The sequence below is a fragment of the Equus caballus genome, chromosome 4, assembly GCF_041296265.1.
Source record: "Equus caballus isolate H_3958 breed thoroughbred chromosome 4, TB-T2T, whole genome shotgun sequence".
Taxonomy (NCBI): Eukaryota; Metazoa; Chordata; class Mammalia; order Perissodactyla; family Equidae; genus Equus; species Equus caballus.
The window spans coordinates 15,822,563-15,829,951 of NC_091687.1; the positions used below are offsets into that span (position 1 = coordinate 15,822,563).

Sequence of the window (7,389 nt, forward strand, 5' to 3'; positions counted from 1 at the left end):
TTGGGCTGGAGTCTGGGAGACAGGCCATGGCGTGTGTGCGTGACTGTCCTGGTGGCCTGGGATGGTGGAAGGATGACAAGGGTGGAGTCCTTTGCATGTGCTGGATCTGGAGAAACAGGAAGCAACGCTGTCAGAAGTAGGTGAGGTGTCACAGCCTGGCTCCTCTCTGCTGCCCTTGTGCCCTGAGTGTCACCTGCACTGAGACTTGGAAACTTGCCAGAAGCCACAGTCCAGGTCAGGACTGGCACTTGGTTCTTTCCCACCCTGGCTTCACGCGGTCTCCGAAGCACGAAGCAGAACCCTGAGAGCAGCACCTCGGTCAGCAGAGTGGTGACCAGAGCCCCCCGGCTGGTGCCTCAGTGGATCTGACTGGTGACAGCTGTACACAACGTTAAAGAAGGGCTGACTGTTTCACCCTCCTCACCCCAAAAGCATCTGGAGGAGAACCAGCTGTGCATTCTCCCGTGACTCCAGGCTTGGCAGTACGCCCGGGCACCTGCCCTTGCCCCCAGGAACCCTGCCCTTAAAGATGAGTGTTCGGGTAAGATGGGTGGAGCTTTCTGAACAGAGGAGGCCCAGATGCTATCTCAGGGCGTTCTGTTCCTCCGTGCACCCGGAACTGCCTCACCCTTCCTGCTCCTCCCGCTGCCCCCTTCTAGCCCCTCGTGGCCGTGATGGCCGTAGGAGACCCTGTGCATGTACCCGCCCATCCCATACCTGTTCTGTGTGCCCCTCCCTCCCAGCTTTGTTGTGCTTCTATGACCTGCACCTCCCATGCTTTGTCAGAGAACCGTCCCCACCTGCAGGTGCAGGGAGCTGACAGTACTCGGGGTGGGGGCAGTGACTGGGCAGGAAGCCAGGACGGCTCTGGGCAAGACTCCACCCTCCAGAGTCCCCACGGAATCCTCCTGGCTGTCCCCTTCCCGGTTCTGTTTCCTCATTCCCTGGGGGTAGATCCTTATCATGTACACAGGGATGGCCTTCTCGGGGTCTGTGCCTGAACCCTGAATCCTGAATCCTGGAGTGTCTGTGGTCCTGGGACCCAGAGACTAAGGATGTGATTCTCAGCTGACCAGACGGCGACAAGTGCCCCTCCCTGGAGGTAGGTGGAGGGCTGACCGCTCCTGTGTGCTGAGGCATTGCAATTCCTGACTCCTCCCTTCAGTGAATTGGGGTGGGGTACCAATGCCAGGGGGTGGCATAGCTTGTACAATGCCCCTGGGATTTGGGAGATCCAAGGGATATGGGCACCCTACCCGAGCTGTGGAACTGGATGGTGTTTGGAGGTGCCATTAATGCAACAAAGGGGAAATGGTCAAACAAGACAGCAGTTACCAAGCTAAGGTGACAAGAGCAGACCAAGACCAGACACACTAGCCAGAGGCAGAAGGTCAGGGAAGCATGAATTTACAGTCACTTCCTCCACCAGGCGAGCTCCCGACAGGGAGGAGTGGGACTCTGAGGTGGGGCATCTAGGTGAGGTCTTTAGGAATGTTGGGCCCTAATTCCCTGAGCCCTCTGGGACTGTGGCCACCCTGGAGGCCTGTACAAGGCAGATGTCTGTCACTCTCTTTGGTGTCCAGCTCACCTCCTCCCCGGGCCACGAGGCTGCTTTCTCTGCCCTGAGCAGTGGCCTCCCAACTACCAACCTGTGATGGTGCCCAGATTCCCAGGTTCCCTCAGGGAAATCAGTGGCAATGACACTGCATCACTTCCTCTGGGCTTGTGACACCTGCCCCTTGTTCTCAGGTGTCCCCCCAGCTCTGTCTCCCAGGCCGCCTCTGCTTTTTTGGGGGTTTCCTCACCCAACCCACACAGCCTCAGGATTCAGCACATGTTTCGGGGTAGCCCACCCTGCACTTGGCACCCCCACTCTGCCGTGCTGCATTCCAGCACAGCAGGGCCCCAAAAGCACAGAGAATGGCTGAGTCTCTGAATAAGATACAAACCGAATACATGGAACAGACATTCTCATCAACCACTGATTACATGTAAAGCTTCCCAGTGACTTTCGAGTCTTTGGGCCCTTTAGATGGAATGGGGATGCAAGCTCTGGGTCCCTGGAATGCCTTGGTGATCCCACGTGGACGGCAGTCTGATCGCATATTTGATTTCCGTTCTCCCCTGAAAATCCCCGGTCACCAGCACTTTCCTTGTGGGTGTGCAGGTAATGCAAAGCTATTTCTTGTTTCTCTGCATCAACTTGAGGATCACTATTCACTAAAAAGAAATTTGTTTGCCTTATTAATGTTGCTAAATGGTTTTTCAGTGATCTCAAGGCGATGTTTATATGTGAGAATGGTTTTCTTTTTATTGTTGCTGCATTCTGAAAGAACGCATCTCTATCCTTTCGGGATTGCTGAAGGAAAGAAGAGCCCTGTCTGCTTATCTGAGGGGGTCGGGGCGCTGGAGGGAACTCTGTGGGTGCAGAGACATGCTGATGTCACCTGGGGAGAGGACAGGGCACAGGCGGTGTGACTGCAGGGTCGGTTCAGTGAGAACCAGAGCCTTTTTGTGACCCTCCTTTATAACGGCTGGCTATGCAAAGTTACTTGGTTAAATTGAGCATTATTACTAAAGACAGCAAAATCCAAGCCCTTATTTGAGTCCTAAATTTGTCAGTTAGTAGCCACGTGACTGGTCACCTCATCTCTCTGAGCCCCACTGTTCTTATTTCCCGTCATGATAAAGATGGTGATGACACTGGTGATAGGATGGTGATACCTTGCCTCGTGTCACATCTCTGGAAATGAGTGAAGACTATCCAGATGAGGAAAGCAAAGGTGTGTGCGGAGAGCCGGCTGTAGCGAGGGAGTCGGCCCGTCACTTGGTTTGGCAGAGACGCAAAGGCAGGCAGGGGATGGGGGAGCTTCATAGGGGAGAAAGGAGGCTCAGGGTGCCCTGATGGGGGTTGTGGGCCTGGGGGCGCTGGGGTGGGCTAACTAGAAGTGGGGCGTCCTTGTGATTGGTTAGGGGAGTGTGTTCGGCTGTCTCTGGTTGGTCCTGAGTTGGAAGCAGGGGCAAAAATTAGGGAAGCTATCAGTTACTGACCAAGTCCTGGTCATTAGGGGCCGATCGTTATGGGGTTATTGTGTAGCCTCCTGGATTGTCACTAGAGACAGCAAGCTGGCCCCCTGCAAGTCTGCATGTGCAAGTCTGACATGAACCAAACTCCAAATGCCCAGATCTCCCCAATCCTGGCTCACAGGAGTGATTGAGTGTATTCAGTCTCTCACCTTGGAAGCTGTTGGTGGACCAGCTCCAGAGAAGGGAGGTAGACATGCGAGCCTTTACATCTGTGTCCTAACGCTGAGTTGACAGAGGACAGGCCGTCAGGGGCACCCGGCATGTGGCTGGTGACCACGGGTCTGGTGGAGGTGGCACAGCTTCAGGGGAGTTTGGCAAGATGTGCCTCGGGGTGCAATCCTGGAGCTGGCGGGGCCCAGCATAGGCTTAACCTTGAACCGCCTTCTGGCACAGAACAGTGAGTGGGAGACACCTTGCGCTGGAATTAGTCCTTGAGTCAGGAGCACATGGGAGGCCCGGATGGTCCTGCGTCCAAAGACTGACATGGGAAGAAATTTCTCCGAAATTTATTTCCTGGGTAAAAGAAGAATCATTCTTTAAGGTTAATAGCTCAATTTTCATTTAATGAAACGCTATTTCCCAGGAAAGCTCAGTTCCCAGCAATTTTATTCCCAGTATGGCTGTGCATCAGAATCGTCTGGACATTTTAAAATTTAAAATGTAAAGTTCTCACCTCAATTACAAAATGGGCAAAGGATCTGAATAAACGTTTTTCCGAAGAAGACATACAGATGACCAACAGGTGCGTGAAATGGTGCTTGACGTCACTAACCATTAGGAAAATGTAGATAAAGACCATAAGGAGACATCGCCTCACACCTGTCAGAATGGCTATCATCAAAAAAGACAACAGACAAGTGCTGGTGAGGACATGGAGAAATGCAGCCTCGAGCTCTGCTTGGAACCTTTGCTTTATAGGACACTACATCTAAATTCACTAAATTCAGACAGAGTTTATTGAAGCCCTATGGCATGAAGATAAAAAGAAGAAGATGAAAATGACCATTTTGTGATCATTCTAGTGCATGAAGCTAGATAGTTGCCTGAAGTAAAAGCACAATATAATTTTTGTAATGTTAGTTATTATTTTGTTTCATTTGACTTTATTTTATTCTTTCCTGTAACGAAAGAGGAGGGAGAGATACAGACAGAGACAGACACACAGAAAGAGAAAACTAAAGCGAATGAGCTGTCCTAAGGCTTCAGACCCTCAAAATCTTTCCTTGGTCCTAGTTGGGGGGTCTCAGAACTCCCCCAACATCTGTCACCTGGCAGCCTGGAGCCTGGGGCAGAGGCACCGGCTCCAGGTCCACCCAGCGTTGGCGGCAGGATGGTGGCTGGGCTCAGGTTTCTGGTCCTCAGCCCAGGATGTGCCGGGGCCTGCCACACTCGTAAGACCATGCCGTCTGAGGCGGGAGGGGGTACAGCAGAAACTCGAGAGAAGACAGCTCAGGCTGTCACGGAGCCCACATTCCGGGATGAGATCCTCAGCCGGGGAGACAATGCTTGCTTTGGACGTGAACCAAACTCCAGATGCCCAAACCTCCCCCATCCTGGCTCACAGGAGTGAGCGAGTGTATTCTGTTCAGGGCCCGCCTTTCCTTCTCACTGCCCAATGTCTGCCAGTGGCGTTGGAGGTAATGAGCCAAGTCCCCAAAGGACCCCTTCCTAGAGGCAAACTGGACCATTACAGTATTACCTTTTTCAGAGAGAAATTTCTGGAGCCCAACGTATTTTGCATGGAGCAACCAACTATACATAGCAAGCTGAATCCTTTTCTGTTCTATAGAAGAGAAGTCTGTGTCCACTTTTGATAGCTGTAGGCAGAAAAATTCCCACCAGTCCCTCCATCTAGGGCTGAACTTTGAAGTGACCACAGCCCTTAACCCTGTCACCTCCATGTGCTAGTTGGAGCCCTGGGTGAATCCCTTCGCGTTCCCCAGATGGACAGCATTACATGGATGCCTGGGGCTTTGGCCCATCCTGGAATTCTCCCTGCAACGCTAACCTGGTGAATTTATGGGGAAGCCAAGTCCAAGACGAATGAGAATGCAGCCAGCTTTCCTGGACCACGCCCCCGAATCTTGCGGTGAATAACAGGCATCCGTGAGGTGCTGGTGGACTTGAGAATGGGAGCCAGCCCCTGGGATCCCAGCAAAGCTAAAAGGCTACCAGCTTCCCGTGGCTGAGACAGTCGACGCCCACCTGGCCTCACTCCTGGGACCAGGCACATCTCAAGTGTGGAGTGTAGGGGACATTGGGGGTCTGCACTCTCTCATTGTGTTTATCATGCTGTGTCCTGAGTTGCAGCCTCCCTTAAAGTGAATCACACTTGGTTCGGAGTGAGGGCTCTTGTTTGAATGTCTGGATTCAGGGTGCTGCTGCTGGCCACCCAGGGTCGGCATCCTCCCTGTAGCTTGTCCCTCTAAACTACCTCTCACTTGCAGTCACCAGGAAAGCTCTAACCTTCTGGGCAAAGACCTCTCCTGGACCCTCCTTCTTATTCCGCTCCTGGCCTGGCCATCTTTTGCTTCTGGGAGGGCAGGTATGCGTTCCAGAAGCACAGAGATGGCATGGCCATCTCCATAGGAGTGTTTGGAAATAGATTCTGCAGGACATGGCCTTTTACCTGGACTTTGAGGCTGGGTCATGACATGAGTGAGTCCTGGCTGAGGGTGAGGGCATCCGCATGCACCCCTCTGGGGAGGGGGTTGTCATCAGGTCTGTGACCACAGCCATTCAGACCAAAGCATTTTGGAACAGAAATGTTGCGATGCCACACATTTTCAGCGAGGCTGCTCTGGACCCAAACAGTCCTTAGGTGTAAGCGAGAGTTAAACAGTGCACTGAATGTACACTTTTGAAACTTGTCTGTGCTGTATGTTTCCAGTAATTTACCTTTAGTTCTCAACCTAGCACTGCTGGTGCTCATTGACTGGCTTGTGAACAGCGCCTTCACTGGACACCCCAGATCAACATGCAGGTCCGATGCCTGGGGGCCCACATGGAAACGAGACTTGACAGTTCACACCGTGGAACTGTGTGGTGAGAATTTTACCTCTTTCTTTTCTCTTTAGTCATATCGTTGAGTTACTTCTGTAAGCATCATCTACTCTTTATTTTCTTGGTTCCCTCATCAGCATGGAGAGGAAGAAAAGGTGCCCAGGATTCAGTGGGTTGACATTTGCTGCTCGCGTATTCTGAGAATCTCCCCTGAGAATAAATCTATTGCTTATTAAAAAAATAAATTATAAAGACTTCCTGGTAAAGATGGTGTCATGGACCCAGATCTTAGAATCTCCCTTCCCCAATTCCTGATGAGACTAATAAATAGTAGAAAAAATTAGCAAAACATTTTCCACTCTCAAAGACAGAGTTATAAATTCACACCACAGCATTTGAGAACGGCAGCCAAGGAAAGCGGTAGAAGATTCTCGTGCAGCATCTAACTCCTTCACAGCTCCCCGGAGACTATACTGGAAAACAAGAGTCAACAAAGTCCTAATAGTTCTCACTTGAATTCCCTAATGTTGGGAGAGGTGGACAGACGGTGGGTGTACAGCCTGGAGAGAAGTTTCAAGAAATCCTCAAATTGGAGGCTCTTGCCAACCACGGTGCAATCTCAAGGTCTAAGCAGAGGCAAGAAAATTACCAAGTTTGACATTTTCTAGGACTCCACGCTGAGTTAAGGAAATGCCCAAACCAGTATCCTGCCAAGCGGGCTGACACTCCCCTGAGTAACTGTGTGACATTTAGCGCAATCTCAGAAAAGACAGCAGAACCCGGGAAATCCAATACAGCCTCACAGAGCAAGAAGAAAGGGAAATTTTAGAGACCTAATATCAAGTGAGTGCAAAAATCAGCCCCTTTATAGAACTAGAAAATGAACTAGAAACAGAATATACACAGCTAAAATTTAATCAACTCTTCTGGAGGAAAGTCTTGAAATAATCGTTGTGAACACATAGGAGCTGTACAGAGATATGAAAGCAATTAGAAAAAACATAAAAGATTTGATGGGTTGACTTAGATGATCCAATATGAATAAAATTTATTAATGTTAATTAGAAAACCAATCAATGAACAGAGTTTTCAAAAATGTAATAAAAAAATTCCTGAAGTTAAAGGAACCTGAAGTTAAAGATTGAAGATGCATAACTATGAAGTAGTCTAGAAAAAATTCATTATTAAATGGACACATTATTAAGCGGGCATGTTTTGACTGAATTATTGAACTTTAAGTGAAAAGAAAAATTATTTAGGTTTTGAGGAAGAAAATGAAATTCATATACAAGGAGAAAA

At 50.1% G+C, this 7,389-nt stretch overlaps 1 long non-coding RNA gene across 1 annotated transcript; it reads left to right on the forward strand.

Moving 5' to 3' along the window:
• The first annotated feature begins 970 nt into the window (after positions 1-970).
• On the forward strand, positions 971-7,067 carry LOC106783037 (uncharacterized). The gene is made up of 5 exons (XR_011437742.1): positions 971-1,102; positions 2,033-2,167; positions 2,692-2,783; positions 6,004-6,132; positions 6,228-7,067. It is a non-coding gene; the product is annotated as an uncharacterized lncRNA (long non-coding RNA).
• The last annotated feature ends 322 nt before the right edge of the window (positions 7,068-7,389 follow it).